Consider the following 19,888-nt stretch of genomic DNA (forward strand, 5'->3'; position numbering starts at 1 on the left):
TAGTACAGTTGTGAACTAACATAAATGATAAGGAATTGATCAAACCAGGGGCCTAACCCCCATCCAAATTCTGAAATTGCATTTTTGAAGAGTTTCTGTCATCCACGGGAAGAGATGTCTTGGTGAGAGGCAAAGGGGTGGATGGAATGCACCTGTTTCCTCTGAAGAGAGCTTTGCCTTACCATGGCGGGGTATCCACCTGGTCAGGCGTGCCTCAGAACGGGTCAGACAGGAACAGAGTGCAGCTGACACAAGAAGAAGAGGTGACAGTAGGACGAAAGAGTGGGATCTCTCTGAATTGTGGCGCGTGGCCTCTACTGTGTCCAGTGCCATATCCAGCAGGTGCTAGTGTTGTAGTAGCCCTGTGGATGACATATTGGTGGTGGTCCATAGATATAGCAGGGTGCACTTCAAATGGATATGACCTCAAAAGTTGGGAAGGAATTAACTTTTGCATGATAAATATATAGCTTTACACAGAACTTAAATGACTTTGAATAAGATGTAAGACTGTATTGAATATAACCAGATGGATAAACCGTGAAGTCACTTGTAGCTATCCTCCAATAGTCTGAAAGGAACTTAATGGCGCCTGAGGAACCCGCTCCGATTCTTCAGGCAGCATAGCAATACGCGTTTATTTCTTCTTAACCTACGGATGAAAACAACCAATTAGAATATATGAATAGTAAGAGAACAATAGCAGTGCATGATCAGTATGCCGTTTTAGAGAGACAAAAACAGATACAGGACAGAGACATGACAGAGACAGGGACAGGACAGACACAGAACAGAGACAGGACAGAGACAGGTACAGGACAGAGACAGAGACACGACAGAGACAGAGACAGTACAGAGACAGGGACAGAGACAGGACAGAGACACGGCAGAGACAGGGACAGGACAGAGACAGATACAGAGACAGAGACACGACAGAGACAGAGACAGGACAGAGATAGAGACAGGACAGAGACACAACAGAAACAGGGACAGGGACAGAGACACGACAGAGACAGAGACAGGGACAGAGCCAGGACAGAGACAGGACAGAGACACGACAGAGACAGGACAGAGACACGACAGAGACAGGACAGAGACAGAGACAGAGACAGAGACACGACAGAGATAGAGACGGGGACAGGAAAGAGCCAGGACAGAGACATGGACAGAGACAGGACAGAGACAGGACAGAGATAGGACAGAGACAGGGACAGAGACACGACAGAGACAGAGACAGGGACAGGGACAGGACAGAGCCAGGACAGAGACAGAGACAGGACAGAGACAGGACAAAGACACAGACAAGACAGAGACAGAGACAGAGACAGAGACAGAGACAGGACAAAGACAGAGACAGAGACAGGACAGCGACAGGACAGAACAGAGATAGGACAGGACAGAGACAGAGACAGGACAGAGACAGGACAGAGACAGGACAGAGACAGGACATAGACAGGACAGAGACAGGACAGGGACAGAGACAGGACAGAGAGAGGTCAGAGACAGAACAGAGACAGGACAGAGACAGAGACAGGACAGAGAAAGGACAGGACAGAGACAGGACAGAGACAGGACAGAGAAAGGAAATAGACAGAGACAGGACAGAGACAGACACGACAGAGGCAGAGACAGGACAGAGACAGGACAGAGGCAGAGACAGGACAGAGACAGAGACAGGACAGAGGCGGAGACAGAGACAGAGGTAGGACAGAAAAAGAGACAAGACAGAGACAGAGAGGCACACACTGAACGGATCCTTTGGACCTAAATATATATTTATTTGTTATTTACAGAGTAGGCCTACCACAATTGGAAAGATATTCGAATGAAAACCAAGCGCAATTAAAGTTACTTCGTTTCTTGAACTTTCCTGGTACGTTATAGCAATGCTCCTATTGGAAACTATTGATTGAGTAGCCTATTTGAAGGAATGATATGTAAGGCTACTTGGATCATATCAATGCTATCACAAAATATTTTTTACATTATTTTTGACTGAATGTGTAATTATAATATGAGTGTGCTGTTTGTTGAAATATAGCTATTACTATATTAAAAATGATGATAAACCATTGTGAATTGTGTTCTTACATCTTCCAGATATAGACAACAATGCTTGGGCTTAAAACTCACTTTTGTATATTTATTTATTCTATTTGCACGTGATTATGCATACAATGTCTGCTGGTTGTATGAAAATGCAAATAATGACAAGACCCGAGTTATTAGCGTAATTACTTCCCTATAAGCAAACGACTTCACATATTAAATGGAAGAGGTAAAACAAGGGGTTTTGAAAATCATTGCCACACAAAGATAATGAAAAGAATATCGTAAATAATAGTCGTATTACCTAAAATGTCTGCTTATCTGCTTTCACTAATCAATTGCAACACGGATGTGTTCGCTCTGTCAAACAACATTAATATTACAGAGTCGTTTTCGATTGATAAAACATGTGTGGTATACGGACGAATAGACAAAGAGGTAGTCGAATAATGACATACTGTCGCCATATGAACCCAAAGCTAACACTAAAGCAATACAGTGTAGGCTACTAACGAAGTGTGTTAGGGTACTTTTTTGAACTTGTAGGCTATTACAAAATATATTATAATAAGGCAATCATGTAAAATATTATTAGCTTAATATACACCAAATATATGTGTACATATCAAACTCAAATGAACATGGCAGTGCCATAGACCCTCGTATACATTGGACCAATGCCGTCATTAGGCTACTGAATATATTTCGAAAAGCTGATTCAATTCTATAGGCCTTTTACTACAAGTATAGCCTATAGTACCTCTATTTATCTAATATAATACAACAACGCTGTTGAGGAGAATCCTCCAGTAGACGTCTTAGCCTCTCCAGCACCACTCTGATTGAATCCCTCTTCCGTTCACCCTCCTCCTAGCCCCGCCACAAGGGCAGCCTCACTCCCTGAAGCTGCATTCACACTTCACACCCTCACGCCAATAAGTTATTTTAACATCAACATGATCATCTCGTGTTTATCATTATTGTAAGCACAAATAATCAAAGGAAATACAAGACATAATTTAGAATGCAATAGAACAACGCGAATAGCATGAGGGGCAGAGATCGAATTTCCGGTGTTGAGCCGAAAATCTCCCCCCTGCCAGAATCCCCCCCTCTAATTTCCTTAATTTCGTGGCTAGAGTCAAATACTTTCTGTGGCACACATCAGAGTCAAATACTTTCTATAGAACACACTTCACATCAGGATATGCAACCGAAATGAATAATTAATGTATGTGTGTTGTATTAAACATAGAGGAGGGAGTAAAATGTTGGCAAGCAATAAACATTTCAGAACAACTATGGCTGAATTATTATCCTTACTAGTCGAATAAGACATGGGAGAGATGACGAATATTGGCAAAGACATTTATTCATAAACTAATTACAAATCAGTAGCGGATTTAGGTACGGACGACATGAGCGGGCGCAGGCACTATACAAGCTATAACCGCCACATACACTTGAAACAAATAGCCAAACCGAAAACTGCAGACAAAAATGCCTTCTGCTACTAAGATTAGTGAAATTTAGGCTAACCTGACAACGGAGTGAAGAGCAGAAATCTCAACTAGCAAGCAACTCGCAGCAATAAAGAACGCGAAGGGGGGGGGGGGGGGGGGGGGGGATTCTGGCAGGGGGGAGATTTTCGGCACAACACTTGTTAACACCGGCAACACCAATTGTTCATTGAGAGCATGAAGTTATAACCAACATAAACAAATTACTCCACTTGAATTTCGGCTAAATTGATTTATGGGTCGTAGAAGAGTGTTCACGTCATGTTCAAAGCCTAAGAATACATGCTCGAAGAGCGAGAATTTAGCCTACATTTCTTTCAGATCATATGAGATTGGGACAAATAAATCCATCTCACTAACGTCTAGAATAAGACGGTGTAAACATACAAAGTCAGATATATATGCATTTCTTTAACATATTACATTAAAATACCCTTATAACATTTTATTTATATTTGGTATTTAATTTAATTTTTTTTTTAATTTTACCTTTATTTAACCAGGCAAGTCAGTTAAGAACAAATTCTTATTTTCAATGACGGCCTGGGAACAGTGGGTTAACTGCCTGTTCAGGGGCAGAACGACAGATTTGTACCTTGTCAGCTCGGGGGTTTGAACTCGCAACCTTCCGGTTACTAGTCCAACACTAGTCCAACACTCTAACCACTAGGCTACCCTGCCGCCCCAAGCCATACTGTGCGCAATGAAACAGGCAAGTTATACAACGTTTATTACAGGGCTCTTATCAATAAGACGCCCGTTGTTTTCTTACCCGTTCCAATTGTTCTTCCAAAATCAATCTTGTTTTAAGAACTTTTGTTATTTAGAGTTCAGTGAATTGCTGTCACAGATCTTGTCAGATAGAGGCATTCATTATGCACATAACAGGTCCGACATTGGTGCAGTTTACATGAAATATGACTTGGTTGGAGTGTGCATTGAATGCGAGAAGATTCATTCCATAACCTGGGATAAATTAAAACATGGGTCAATTATACTAATAACCGAACTCGATAGGTTTATTTGCATTTAATGCACGTTTTAATTTCCTTCACAAATGATCCATTTAGATGTACACTATTGGCATTATGATTAGCATGATAATTATGAGCGTAACGCTATTATTATTAAATCATCATCATCATCTTGTATACCTGTAGCATCAGGCAGTCCTGTAATCTGGAGAGGAGAAATCAGGCCTAAAGTAATTACATTCCGTTTGTTTTCTTTGCCTCAAACCGTTGAGCACACTTACTCGCCTGTAGCCTATTGGATATAGAATCTGTGATATACTAGCTCAGCAAGACAATCATTTATCTCCTCCGCGCGCAAACATCACAATTCTCAGTGAACTCTGGTTGAACCGCTCGCGTGGCAATAAATCATTTTTTTCTCTGCACAAAAGCGGGCGCCGGTCTCTCTGGGTGTCAACTCCTTTTACAACCCCTCTTACCTTCTGCACTCTCTTAGCCTGCTCTTGGGTTGGTGTATAACATATTACCTTCTGCACTCTCAGCATTGCTTGCTGTTTGGGGTTTTAGGCTGGGTTTCTGTACAGCACTTTGAGATATCAGCTGATGTACGAAGGGCTATATAAATACATTTGATTTGATTTGATTTGATTGCCTTCTGCACTCTCTTAGCCTGCTCTTGGGTTGGTGTATATAACATATTGCCTTCTGCAGTCTCTTGGTTCGGTGGCTGACAAATTCAGGAAAACATCGATAAAAAATACTTGTATAAAATATTTCTCCCATACTTATATGAAAACAGGCAGAATATGGAGACTTGTATAAACATGGGCGATATTTACAGAAAATATACACCAAACGCACAACACTAGCATTTCCACTCAAATAGATGTTTGTTTTTTTCCATGTATACCATGTTGGACTTGCAGCAAAAATACTATTCCTAACCCCTTTGTTCCAAAAACGCACTGTTTTCTACACTGCTCTTTTCAAGAAAAAGCTACCATGCCATGGATCTGCGAATTTGTTTTCGGCGGATAGAGCTCGATTTGGGCAGATAAGAGGAGACTGAGAGCGTGGGGAAGGAAGGACGTTAATGGGCAGAGGATGTTGTCGGTTAAAACAGTGCATACAAATGGTCCTGTCTCGGCGGCTCAGGCGGGAGATTTATGGCCCGGTGCCCCATATTGATGTAAACAATGCAGAGTGTAATGAAAGGACCAGAGACTTAGCTGCTGCACTCAGCACTTCATAAGAACACTTCATAAGGGAGGAAAAGGAAAAGACACTGTCAGTTTACTTACTCCCAACATGCGTTCTTGTCTTGAACTATATGCACATAAGCAACTTCCTTCTGCAATACACCATAGCAAGGACGGACTGGCCATGTGGCATTTCGGGCAAATGAAAAAAAAAAGCCCAAATGATTGTGTCATTATCCAATACATAGGCTATATGACACACTATATCATATATATCATGGCACAGCAGTCTAGGGCACTGCATCTCAGTACTAGAGGCGTCACTACAGACACCCTGGTTCGAATCCAGGCTGTATCACAACCCGGCTGTGATTGGGAGTCCCATATGGCGGCGGACAATTGGCCCAGCGTCGTCCGGGTTCGGACGGTGTAGGCTGTCATTGTAAATAAGAATTTGTTCTTAACTAACAAAAGTATACAAAAGTATGTGGACACCCCTTCAAATTAGTGGATTCGGCTATTTCAGCCACACCCGCTGCTGACAAGTGTAACCATGCAATCTTCATAGACAAACATTGGCAGTAGAATGGCCTTACTGAAGAGCTCAGTGACTTTCAACATGGCACTGTCATAGGATGCTACCTTTCCAACAAGTCAGTTTGTCAAATTCTGCCCTGCTAGAGCTGCCCCAGTCAACTGTAAGAGCTGTTATTGCGAAGTGAAAACATCTAGGAGCAACAACGGCTCAGAAAGGGACTGCCGAGTGCTGAAGAGAATTAGCGCGTAAAAATCGTCTGTCCTCGATTGCAACACTCAATACCGAGTTCCAAACTGCCTCTGGAAGCAACATCAGCACAATAACTGTTCGTTGGGAGTTTCATGAAATGGGTTTCCATGGCTAAGCAGCCACACACAAGCCTAAGATCACCATGCGCAATGGCAAGCATCGGCTGGAGTGGTGTAAAGCTTGCCACCATTGGTTCTCTGGACTGATGAATGTATAGTGCCCACTGTAAAGTTTGGTGGAGGATGAATAATGGTTTGGGCTGTTTTTCATGGTTCGGGCTAGGCCCCTTAGTTCCAGTGAAGGGAAATCTTAACGCTACAGCATACAATTACATTCTTGACAATTCTGTGCTTCCAACTTTGTGGCAACCGTTTGGGCCTTCCCCTTTCCTGTTTCAGCATGACAATACTCTCTGTGCACAAAGCGAAGTCCATACAGAAATGGTTTGTCGAGATCAGTGTGGAAAAACTTGACTGGCCTGCACAGAGCCCTGACCTCAACCCCATCGAACACCTTTGGGATGAATTGGAACGCAGACTGCGAGCCAGGACTAATTATCCAATATCAGTGCCCAACCTCACCAACTCACAGTTGTGGCTGAATGGAAGCAAGCCACAGCAGCAATGTTTCAACATCTAGTGGAATGCCTTCCCAGAAGAGTGGAAGCTGTTATAGCAGCAATGGGGGGGGGGGGGGGGGGGACTAACTCCATATTAATGACCATGATTTTGGAATGAGATGTTCGATGAGCAGGTGTCCACATACCTTTGGTCATGTAGTGTATCTTGGCCTCTGCACATTACACATTACATAAAAACATAAAAGCCCATAGATATAGAACTAGCTATGCTCTCTTAGGTAAATAAATGAAACAAGCTTCAGTAGGCTAATCCTTTTGAGTGTGAACTGTATTACTGTGCAGTATTATATTATACTGTAATATATGGACTGGAATTAGTCACATCGTTCAAACCATGATATAGCAGGGAGAGAACATGTGATTCCAGTGCATCACATGAGGGCTACAATTTTTCAGAATATTTCCCTTAATGTTATTAGCCTACTTCCTCTTTCTCTCTCTAGTGTTTCTTCATTCCCTCCTCGCTTTCAACAGTTAAATTAAATACGTTTTGTTGTCCTCATCTTCATCATTCTAATGACATCCTTGAATAATATCGGACTAGATTGAGATGCAGAAGGCTTTCACTTCTATTCATGAGGAATGAATGGTTATGGGTCTGACTCAATAACTGTTATAGCCTACCGCCATCGCGTGATCACTCTGGTTTCAAACTACCCGTGAGGTCTATTGCCTTCTGTATCCTTGAATAGTCTATTGGTATAAGAAAAAGAAGAAAAGTCCAGCAAGCTCTTCTAGTAGAGCTTTTCCTGAATGGGACTCCAAGAGCTAAGGAGCCGTTTTTACAGGGAGGCTAGCGGAGCACAGGTGTGTGTGTATTGCGCAAGAGACAGAGGCTATAAGTTAGAGACTTATCATGCTTAGCCCATCATTCATTAGCTAAATATAAGGCTAATACCGCATTGAATTTATTAACCGAAAGAGGTAGGCTAGGACATCGATATATAGGCCTATATATCAATCTTGAACAGGATTATCATTTTTGGACGCAAATTGAATGGAATTGATGGAGAAAGAGAAAAACTGCGAGAGAGTGCTCGCTCGTGCAATGATTTAAAGCAACGATATTGGAGTGTTTTAAAACTCTGCAGGTGCAATAAAAATGTAAAAACATCCTTACAGTAAAAAAATAAGATGACCCCCAAAAGCCAGATAGAGATGGGTAAAACAGACGTGTATTTGGTCTTTATATTACTGTAGTATTTTTTAAATATTTTCTTTAATTTAACCTTTATATAACTAGGCAAGTCAGTTAAGAACACATTCTTATTTACAATGATGGCCTACCAAAAGGCAAAAGGCCTCCTGGGGGGACGGGGGCCTTGGATAAAAAATAACAAATAAACAATGTAAATATAGGACAAAACACACATCAAAATGAGACACAACACTACATAAAGAGAGCCCTAAGACAACAACATAACAAGGCAGCAAAACATGACAACACAGCATGGTAGCAACACAACATGACAGCAACATTGTAGCAACACAAAATGGTAGCAGCACAAAACGTTGTACAAACATTATTGGGCAAAGTCAACAGCACAATGTGCAAGAAGGTAGAGACAACAATACATCATACAAAGCAGCCACAACTGTCAGTAAGAGTGTCCAGGATTGAGTCTTAGAATGAAGAGATGGAGATAAAACTGTCCAGTTTGAGTGTTTGTTGCAGCTCGTTCTAGTCGCTAGCTGCAGCGAAAATGAAAAGAGGAGCGACCCAGGGATGTGTGTGCTTTGGGGACCTTTAACAGAATGTGACTGGCAGAACGGGTGTTGTATGTGGAGGATGAGGGCTGCAGTATATATCTCAGATAGGAGAGAACATCTAGCTGCTCGAGAGCACCCTTACCTGCCGATCTATAAATTCTGTCTCCGTAATCTAGCATGGGTAGGATGCTCATCTGAATCAGGGTTAGTTTGGCAGCTGGGGTGAAAGAGGAGCGATTACGATAGAGGAAACCAAGTCTAGATTTAACTTAAGCCTGCAGCTTTGATATGTGCTGAGAGAAGGACAGTGCACCGTCTAGCCATACTCCCAACTAATTGTATGAGGTGACTACCTCAAGCTCTAAACCCTCAGAGGTAGTAATAACACCTGTGGGAAGAGGGGCATTCTTCTTACCAAACCACATGACCTTTGTTTTGTTGGTGTTCAGAACAAGGTTAAGGGTAGAGAAAGCTTGTTGGACACTAAGAAAGCTTTGTTGTAGAGCATTTAACACAAAATCCGGGGATGGGCCAGCTGAGTATAAGACTGTATCATCTGCATATAAATGGATGAGAGAGCTTCCTACTGCCTGAGCTATGTTGTTGATGTAAATTGAGAAGAGCGTGGGCCTAGGATTGAGCCTTGGGGTACTCCCTTGGTGACAGGCAGTGGCTGCGACAGCAGATTTTCTGACTTTATACACTGCACTCTTTGAGGGAGGTAGTTAGCAAACCAGGCCAAAGACCCCTCAGTGACACCAATACTCCTTAGCCGGCCCACAAGAATGGAATTATCTACCGTATCAAAAGCTTAGGCCAAGTCAATAAAATTAGCAGCACAATATTGCTTAGAATCAAGGGCAATGGTGACATCATTGAGGACGTTTAAGGTTGTAGTGACACATCCATAACCTGAGTGGAAGCCAGATTGCATAGAGAATACAATAGACATCAAGAAAGCCAGTCAGTTGATTATTGACAAGTTTTTTCAACACTTTTCATAAACAGGGCAAAATAGAAATAGGCCTATAACAGTTAGGATCAGCTTGATATCCCCCTTTAAATAAAGGACAAACTGTGGCTGTCTTCCAAGCAATGGGAACCTCCCCAGAAAGGAGAGACAGGTTAAAACGTTTGGAGATAGGCTTCATACAATGATAGGGGAAGCAACCTTAACCTGTTTGGGGTAGGGGGCAGCATTTTCACTTTTGGATAAATAGCGTGCCCAAACTGAACTGCCTCCTACTCTGTCCCAGATCCTAATATATGCATATTATTAGTATTGGATAGGAATCACTCTGAAGTTTCTAAAACTGTTTGAATCATGTCTGTGAGTATAACAGAACTTATTTAGCAGGCAAAACCCAGAGGACAAACCATTCAGATTTTTTTTTAAAGTCACTGTCTTTTCAATAAGGTTTAATGGGGAATCCAGAATTCTAATCTACTTTCCTGCAGTTCCTACCACTTCCACTGGATGTCACCAGCTTGTAGAAATTGTTTGGGGTTTATCCTTTGTGTAATGAAGAAGTACCATAGCTCAGAACGAACGTCACTTCATGTGTACCTTTTGATAGAGGCGCGTAACCAGAAAAGTAGCGTCAGTTTGTTTCGCTCCTGTATTGAACACAGATCATCCCGTCTTCAATTTGATCGATTATATACGTTTAGAAATACCTAAAGTTGTATTACAAAAGTCGTTTGAAATGTTTTGGCAAAGTTTACAGGTAACTATTTCTGCGTTTGGTGTTGCGCCTGCAGAGTTGAAATATGCTACTCTCTCTCTCTGTTTACTGTTGTGCTATCATCAGATAATAGCACAACACGCTGAAAAGCCTTTTTGAAATCTGACATGTCGGCTGGATTCACAACGAGTGTAGCTTTAATTTGCTATCTTGCATGTGTAATTTAATGAAAGTTTGATTTTTATAGAAATGTATTTGAATTTGGCGCTCTGCATTTTCCCAGGCTATTTAACCCAGAGAGGTTAAAGAAGAAAGGGTCTAAACCATCTGACACAGATGTTTTTTTGTGGTCAAGTTTAAGGAGCTCCTTTAGCACCTCGAACTCAGTGACTGCCTGCAGGGAGAAACTTTGTAGCGGGGCAGGGAAAAAAGAGGGAGAAGCATCGGGGATAGTCATATTAGAAGGGGTGGGAGATGAGGAAATGTTGGACGGGCAAGGAGGCATGGCTGAGTCCAATAGGAATCCTGACCTAATGAAGTGGTGATTAAAGAGCTCAGCCATGTGCTTCTTGTCAGTAACAACCATAACCTCAACTTTTTAAAATTTATTTTGTACCTTTATTTAACTAGGTAAGTAAGTTAAGAACAAATTCTTATTTTCAATGACAGCCTAGGAACAGTGGGTTAACTGCCTGTTCAGGGGCAAAACGACAGATTTGTACCTTGTCAGCTCGGGAGTTTGAACTTGCAACCTTACTAGTTCAACGCTCTAACCACTAGGCTACCCTGCCGCCCCACTTTAATGGACATGGGCAACTGTGAGGAGGAGGGTTTATTCTCCAGGTCTTTAACCGTTTTCAAGAACTTCTTGGGGTTAGACCCACAGAGAGAGAACTGCTCCTTAGAGTAACTAACTTTGGCCTTCCGGAGAGCGTGAGTGCAATTATTTCTCATTTGCCTGAACGATAGCCAGTCAGCCTGAGTATGCGTGTGCCGAGCCTTTCGCCAAATGCAGTTCTTGAGGTGGAGTAAGGCTATGTACTATAGGCTGCTGCAGCAAATGTAAGTCTACCTGTAACAACAAAAAAGGTTACCATGATGAGATGATAGGTCTACATACTGAGATGGGCTGTCAGTCACCACCCTGAGCTTTGATGAATCACCATGCAGTGACCAGAGAGGCTATAGAGAATCCAGATTTAGACACTGCATATCATTTAACAGTTCCATTTCATGTCATTTACCACTTTCTCGCTGTTATTTATCCCAGGAAAGGGGAGTGGTTTTGGGTGGTAAGTCTCTGTAATCTGGTTCCTGCCATTCAACCCTAGGCTGGTCCATTTTTAGCTTAGTGGGCTTGTCAAGCTTGGGTTTTTCCTCATTATCTGACTAATAATCGGGCCACAAGGAAAAAAATGGGCCGGTGTGAGCACCTCCAGGAACAAAATGGGCTGGTGTGTTACAACGTGAAATTTGGGGAAATTAGCATGTTGGTTTGTGTCCAATAGACATTACCTTTCATTTGTATATCTCTCTCTTGGTGTCACGGCAGTCGAAAGAACTGCCGCATGGTGAGCGTACATATTCCTTTTATTTAGGATGACGCCGACAAAAACAATAAACAATACAAAACAACCGTGAAGCCTGTTGCGGGCCCCGGACTGGGCACCCTCGTTGCGGGCCCCGGACTGGGGTCCGTCACTGGAGGCTTCGGCCTGGGGACCGTCACTGGAGGCTCCAGACTGGAGGCCGTCGCTGGAGGCTCCGGACTGGAGGCCGTCGTTGGAGGCTTCTTGCCATGACTCCTCACTGGTTGGGTAGTTATCTTCACCCTGCAAATATGGGGCGCTGGCACAGGACGCACTGGGCCGAAGAGACGCACTGGAGACCAGGCGCGCTGAGCCGGCACCATCCGTCCTGGCTGGATGCTCACCCTAGCCGGGTAGATGCGGGGAGCTGGGATGTAGCGTACCGGGCTGTGAACACGCACTGGAGACACCGTGCGCTCCACCGCATAACACAGTGCCTGACCAGTACGACACTCGCCACGGTAAGCACGGGGTCTCCAACCTGAACCAGCCAAACTCCCTGTGTGCCCCCCCAAACAATTTTTTTGGAGTGGCCTCCCGGTCTTTAGTGCCAGCCGTGACCCTGTGTAATCCCGTGCCCTCTTTCTCGCTGCCTCCGCCCTCCTCTCTGCTTCCACCTGCTCCCACGGCAGGCGATCCTTTCCGGCCAGGATCTCCTCCCATGTCCACGATCCCTTGCCGTCCAGGATGTCGTCCCATGTCCATTCCTCCTTTTTCCCACACTGCTTGGTCTTTTGGTGGTGGGTAGTTCTGTCACGGCCGTCAAAAGAACTAGACCAAAGCGCAGTGTGATGAGCGTACATATTCCTTTCATTTAGGATGATGCCGACAAAAACAATAAACAATACAAGACAACCGTGAAGCTTAAGGGCTATTAGTGCCACAAACAAAGTTAACTACCCACAAAGACAGGTGTGAAAAGGGCTGCCTAATTATGGTCCCAATCAGAGACAAGGATAGACAGCTTTCCCTGATTGAGAACCATACACGGCCAAAACAAAGAAATACAAAACATAGAAAATAGAACATAGAATGCCCACCCCACATCACACCCTGACCTAACCAAATAGAGAAATAAAATGTCTCTCTAAGGTCAGGGTGTGAAACTTGGGCCTATACCATAACTTGAACATCCAGTCCATTCAGAGGAGTGCTGGGAGTGTTACATTTTCACCCCAAAATGTAGCATGGACGGAAGTTCTATTTTACGAACCCTTATTTTGGGATTGATTCTCTGCTCTTTTAATACGTTTCTATTGTATATAACTTTAAAATTGTTAAGTCCAAATTCTCAAACACATGGTAAAAACATGATACAGGGTGAATTCTGAAACAGTGGGACACTTTCTGCATTTCACTCTTCTGTTACCTCTTTCCTCATCTATCCAACATACAGTATTAGCCCAAAAAATGATTTCTTTCTGAAATCCTCAAAATGTTTCCTAATCACACAAAAAGGACAAATGTTGGTATCATATTCACATGAGGCATGACACACCCATTTGTGTACACTGAGCCAAAACCACATTTTTCTTCCGCAGTTGGTCAACTGGGACAGCAGGTTAGATAAACTGGGGCACCATTATTACAAACCCAATTGTACCACAATTACAATTCAATTCACACTTTGTTGTTATATTGTTATATTATTATCTTGAGGATTTCAGAAATGTATCATGTGTTGGGATAAAAGAGATTACAGAAGACAGAAATGTATCATGTGTTGGGATAAAAGAGATTACAGAAGACAGAAATGTATCATGTGTTGGGATAAAAGAGATTACAGAAGACAGAAATGTATCATGTGTTGGGATAAAAGAGATTACAGAAGACAGAAATGTATCATGTGTTGGGATAAAAGAGATTACAGAAGACAGAAATGTATCATGTGTTGGGATAAAAGAGATTACAGAAGACAGAAATGTATCATGTGTTGGGATAAAAGAGATTACAGAAGACAGAAATGTATCATGTGTTGGGATAAAAGAGATTACAGAAGACAGAAATGCATCATGTGTTGGGATAAAAGAGATTACAGAAGACAGAAATGCAAAAAGTGCGACATTAAATAAACTGGAACCGCTTAATCCTGACACGTTTATCTCTTGGTCTGAGAAGTGAAAATCAAAACTATTGTTACTAAGCCCTTGCAGAGACACCACATGATCAACATCACATCACTTCATTGGTGTGACATAATAGAGGGAGATGGAGTCAAACGGGAACCTCACCCGCAAAGGACACGGTAAGACCAGTGACATTTTTTTTCTGTCAAACTGCCATAAATAATGCAATGTGTCAAATTGTGATGTAAATGTGCATATTATGTACTTGTGCATCAAAATAAATAAAAAAGCTGCCAATATTATGTTTACATTTTGTAATTCAGTCATTTTAAGACCCTCACAAGCTTCTACAGATGCACCATCGAGAACATTCTGTCAATGCCTGGTACAGCAACTGCATGGCTCTCCAGAACATCTACAGCACCTGGTGTCATAGGAAAGCTAAGAAGATCATCAAGGACCTCAGCCACTCGAGCCACAGCCTGTTCTCCCTGCTACCATCTAGCAGACGGAGATAGTACAGGTGCATCAAAGCCGGGACAGAGAGACTGAAAAATAGCTTTCATTTCCAGGTCATCAGACTGCTGAACAGACATCACTAGCTGGCCACTGCCAGGTACTCTGCCCTGCACCTTAGAGACTGCTACCGAATGTATACAGAGACATTGAACACTGGTCAGTTTAACAATGTTTACAGCGTTTTACCCACTTTATATGTATGTACAGTGGTCATGGCTCATCCTATATAACTACTGCTGTACAAACCTTTTCTATTCCTATACTCTCCATACTGTCTAAACCAACTTTTTTTTAATATATAGTATATATATATACTGTATATATAAATATTTACATTCCGGACATTGCTTGTTCTGATATTTCTTCATTTACAGTTTTTTACTTTTTGGATTATGTGTGTATTGTTATTCAAAGTTTCACTTTGGGATTTGACTACTGAATTTTTGACCCAGTAATTCTGCATGGTTACAGCGTTAAAACAGAAAGAACTCAAAGGGTTAAGTTTAGGTACGATGGCTCTTTCTTGTGATATGCCTGATTACTGCACTGTTGGAGCCAGAAACATAAGCATTTCGCTGCACCTGCGATAACATCTGCAAATCTGTGTAGTGACCAATATTTGATTTCATAAGAATTTTTTTTACCAACCATAGATAGCTAAAGTAGAACAGCATGGAGTAGCTAAAGTGGAACAGTCTTATAAACTTTTCCAATGGATGAACAAGATCCAGTTTACATTAGGGACCCCTTATGTTAGGCAGGGCTCTGTTTCTTGTAGTACTGATCTATGGTTTAATTTACACTCACTGGCCAATTAGGTACACCCATTTAGTACCGGGTAGGACCTCATTGCCTCCAGAACAGCCTTTCCTCTGGGCATTGAAACGTTTCTCAGTTGGTATCAAGGAACCTAGCATGGGTCAGGAAAACATTCCCCACATCATTAAACCACCGCAACCAGTCTGTACCGCTGACCCCATGCAGGACGGGGGATGTACTCATGCTGTTTATGTCAAATCCTGACAGCCAAATTCTTCTTTACATTTATATATATATATATATACAGTGCCGTGCGAAAGTATTCGGCCCCCTTGAACTTTGCGACCTTTTGCCACATTTCAGGCTTCAAACATAAAGATATAAAACTGTATTTTTTTGTGAAGAATCAACAACAAGTGGGACACAATCATGAAGTGGAACGACATTTATTGGATATTTCAAACTTTTTTAACAAATCAAAAACTGAAAAATTGGGCGTGCAAAATTATTCAGCCCCCTTAAGTTAATACTTTGTAGCGCCACCTTTTGCTGCGATTACAGCTGTAAGTCACTTGGGGTATGTCTCTATCAGTTTTTCACATCGAGAGACTGACATTTTTTCCCATTCCTCCTTGCAAAACAGCTCGAGCTCAGTGAGGTTGGATGGAGAGCATTTGTGAACAGCAGTTTTCAGTTCTTTCCACAGATTCTCGATTGGATTCAGGTCTGGACTTTGACTTGGCCATTCTAACACCTGGATATGTTTATTTTTGAACCATTCCATTGTAGATTTTGCTTTATGTTTTGGATCATTGTCTTGTTGGAAGACAAATCTCTGTCCCAGTCTCAGGTCTTTTGCAGACTCCATCAGGTTTTCTTCCAGAATGGTCCTGTATTTGGCTCCATCCATCTTCCCATCAATTTTAACCATCTTCCCTGTCCCTGCTGAAGAAAAGCAGGCCCAAACCATGATGCTGCCACCACCATGTTTGACAGTGGGGATGGTGTGTTCAGCTGTGTTGCTTTTACGCCAAACATAACGTTTTGCATTGTTGCCAAAAAGTTCAATTTTGGTTTCATCTGACCAGAGCACCTTCTTCCACATGTTTGGTGTGTCTCCCAGGTGGCTTGTGGCAAACACTTTTTATGGATATCTTTAAGAAATGGCTTTCTTCTTGCCACTCTTCCATAAAGGCCAGATTTGTGCAATATACGACTGATTGTTGTCCTATGGACAGAGTCTCCCACCTCAGCTGTAGATCTCTGCAGTTCATCCAGAGTGATCATGGGCCTCTTGGCTGCATCTCTGATCAGTCTTCTCCTTGTATGAGCTGAAAGTTTAGACGGACGGCCAGGTCTTGATAGATTTGCAGTGGTCTGATACTCCTTCCATTTCAATATTATCGCTTGCACAGTGCTCCTTGGGATGTTTAAAGCTTGGGAAATCTTTTTGTATCCAAATCCGGCTTTAAACTTCTTCACAACAGTATCTCGGACCTGCCTGGTGTGTTCCTTGTTCTTCATGATGCTCTCTGCGCTTTTAACGGACCTCTGAGACTATCACAGTGCAGGTGCATTTATAAGGAGACTTGATTACACACAAGTGGATTGTATTTATCATCATTAGTCATTTAGGTCAACATTGGATCATTCAGAGATCCTCACTGAACTTCTGGAGAGAGTTTGCTGCACTGAAAGTAAAGGGGCTGAATAATTTTGCACGCCCAATTTTTCAGTTTTTGATTTGTTAAAAAAGTTTGAAATATCCAATAAATGTCGTTCCACTTCATGATTGTGTCCCACTTGTTGTTGATTCTTCACAAAAAAATACAGTTTTATATCTTTATGTTTGAAGCCTGAAATGTGGCAAAAGGTCGCAAAGTTCAAGGGGGCCGAATACTTTCGCAAGGCACTGTATATATATATATATATATACAGTGGGGCGAAAAGTATTTAGTCAGCCACCAATAGTGCAAGTTGTCCCACTTAAAAAGATGAGAGAGGCCTGAAATTGTCATCATAGGTACATAGGTATCTATGGGGTTGAGATCTGGAGACTGGCTAGGCCACTCCAGGACCTTGAAATGCTTCTTACGAAGCCACTCCTTCGTTGCCCGGGCGGTGTGTTTGGGATCATTGTCATGCTGAAAGACCCAGCCACGTTTCATCTTCAATGCCCTTGCTGATGGAAGGTTTTCACTCAAAATCTCACGATACATGGCCCCATTCATTCTTTCCTTTACACGGATCAGTCAGTCGTCCTGGTCCCTTTGCAGAAAAACAGCCCCAAAGCATGATGTTTCCACCCCCATGCTTCACAGTAGGTATGGTGTTCTTTGGATGCAACTCAGCCTTCTTTGTCCTCCAAACACGACAAATTGAGTTTTTACCCAAAAAACATATGACTTTCTCCCAATCTTCTTCTGGATCATCCAAATGCTCTCTAGCAAACTTCAGACAGTCCTGGACATGTACTGGCTTAAGCAGGGGGACACGTCTGGCACTGTAGGATTTGAGTCCCTGGCGGCGTAGTGTGTTACTGATGGTAGGCTTTGTTACTTTGGTCCCAGCTCTCTGCAGGTCATTCACTAGGTCCCCCCGTGTGGTTCTGGGATTTTTGCTCACCGTTCTTGTGATCATTTTGACCCAACGGGGTGAGATCTTGCATAGAGCCCCAGATCGAGGGAGATTATCAGTGGTCTTGCATGTCTTCCATTTCCTAATAATTGCTCCCACGGTTGATTTATTCAAACCAAGCTGCTTACCTATTAGAGATTCAGTCTTCCCAGCCTGGTGCAGGTCCACAATTTTGTTTCTGGTGTCCTTTGACAGCTCTTTCGTCTTGGCCATAGTGGAGATTGGAGTGTGACTGTTTGAGGTTGTGGACAGGTGTCTTTTATACTGATAACAAGTTCAAACAGGTGCCATTAATACAGTTAACGAGTGGAGGACAGAGGAGCCTCTTAAAGAAGAAGATACAGGTCTGTGAGAGCCAGAAATCTTGCTTGTTTGTAGGTGACCAAATACTTATTTTCCACCATAATTTGCAAATAAATAAATTAAAAATCCTACAATGTGATTTTCTGGATTTTTTTTTCTCATTTTGTCTGTCATAGTTGAAGTGTACCTATGATGAAAATTACAGACCTCTCTCATCTTTTTAAGTGGGAGAACTTGCACAATTGGTGTCTGACTAAATACTTGTTTGCCCCACTGTATGTATATATCTTTTTTAAACCCTATTTCTGAGATACTGGAACTGGCGCGCCTGGCACCGACGATCATACCACGCTTTTTATAGTAAGTCATGACCACGTGGCTCACTGTCTGTAAGAGTGACCATTTTTAGTTAATGGGGTGGTGTACCTAATAAACAATTTGAGCATAATCACAGTCCCGTTATTCCCTAACATTTCCAGGTGGTGGGGCAATATACTGGGCATCAACACTGAATACATTTTTTATGGAGTATTTTCATGATTCATGTATCTGCTACAATGCAATAGGAACCATTGAGTTCTGCATAGCCTACAGAACACTCAGTGAATGCAACTGGTAGTCCACCACCCCTCCCACCTGATTCGAAGGGCCTAGTGCATAGACTTGGAGAGATGACAAGAACTGATGGCTGCTGAGAATGATACAACACCTTGGAAATGTATCAGATCAAATCAAAATCAAATCAAATTGTATTAGTCACATGCGCCGAATACAACAGGTGTAGTAGACCTTACAGTGAAATGCTTACTTACAAGCCCTTAACCAACAGTGCAGTTTAAAAAAAATACTGATAAGAATAAGAGATAAAAGTAACAGGTAAACAAAAAGCAGCAGTAAAATAACAATAGCGAGACTATATACAGGGGGGTACAGATACAGAGTCATTGTGCAGGGGCACCAGTTAGTTGAGGTAGTATGTACATGTAGGTACAGTTATTAAAGTGACTATGCATAGATGACAACAGAGAGTAGCAGTGGTGTAAAGGGGGGGGGGGGGGGGGGGTCAATGCAAATAGTCTGGGTAGCCATTTGACTAGATGCTCAGGAGTCTTATGGCTTGGGGGTAGAAGTTGTTTAGAAGCCTCTTGGACCTAGACTTGGCACTCCGGCACTGCTTGCCAAGCGGTAGCAGAGAGAACAGACTATGACTAGGGTGGCTGGAGTCTTTGACAATTTTTAGGGCCTTCCTCTGACACTGCCTGTAGTGCCTTGCGGTCGGAGGCCAAGCAGTTGCCATACCAGGCAGTGATGCAACCATGCTCTCGATGGTGCAGCTGTAGAACCTTTTGAGGATCTGAGGACCCGTGCTAAATCTGTTACATTGTCCAGAGAAATCTATTTAATCAGATCATATTAATAAAATCTCTGTTGGGCTTACTAGTGAGGACACA

The 19,888-nt window shown here is 42.4% G+C and overlaps 2 protein-coding genes across 8 annotated transcripts in view; both read right to left on the reverse strand.

The window, feature by feature from the left end:
• Positions 1-532: 532 nt before the first annotated feature.
• The window catches only part of LOC110532667 (homeobox protein Hox-C10a), a 96,563-nt gene continuing 77,207 nt past the window's right edge, over positions 533-19,888 (reverse strand). The window contains exon 4 of one of the 6 annotated variants that reach the window (XM_036988684.1): positions 533-652. The gene's annotated coding sequence lies outside the window, so the exon portion shown is untranslated. The remainder of the gene's footprint in view (positions 653-19,888) is intronic. The other 5 variants (XM_036988683.1, XM_036988682.1, XM_036988686.1 and 2 more) reach the window with 5 other exon arrangements.
• Positions 562-19,888, reverse strand: part of LOC110532671 (homeobox protein Hox-C5a) — a 53,548-nt gene continuing 34,221 nt past the window's right edge. The window contains exon 4 of one of the 2 annotated variants that reach the window (XM_036988691.1): positions 562-652. The gene's annotated coding sequence lies outside the window, so the exon portion shown is untranslated. The remainder of the gene's footprint in view (positions 653-19,888) is intronic. The other variant, XM_036988690.1, reaches the window with a different exon arrangement.

This window comes from Oncorhynchus mykiss, chromosome 9, assembly GCF_013265735.2.
Source record: "Oncorhynchus mykiss isolate Arlee chromosome 9, USDA_OmykA_1.1, whole genome shotgun sequence".
Lineage (NCBI taxonomy): Eukaryota > Metazoa > Chordata > Actinopteri > Salmoniformes > Salmonidae > Oncorhynchus > Oncorhynchus mykiss.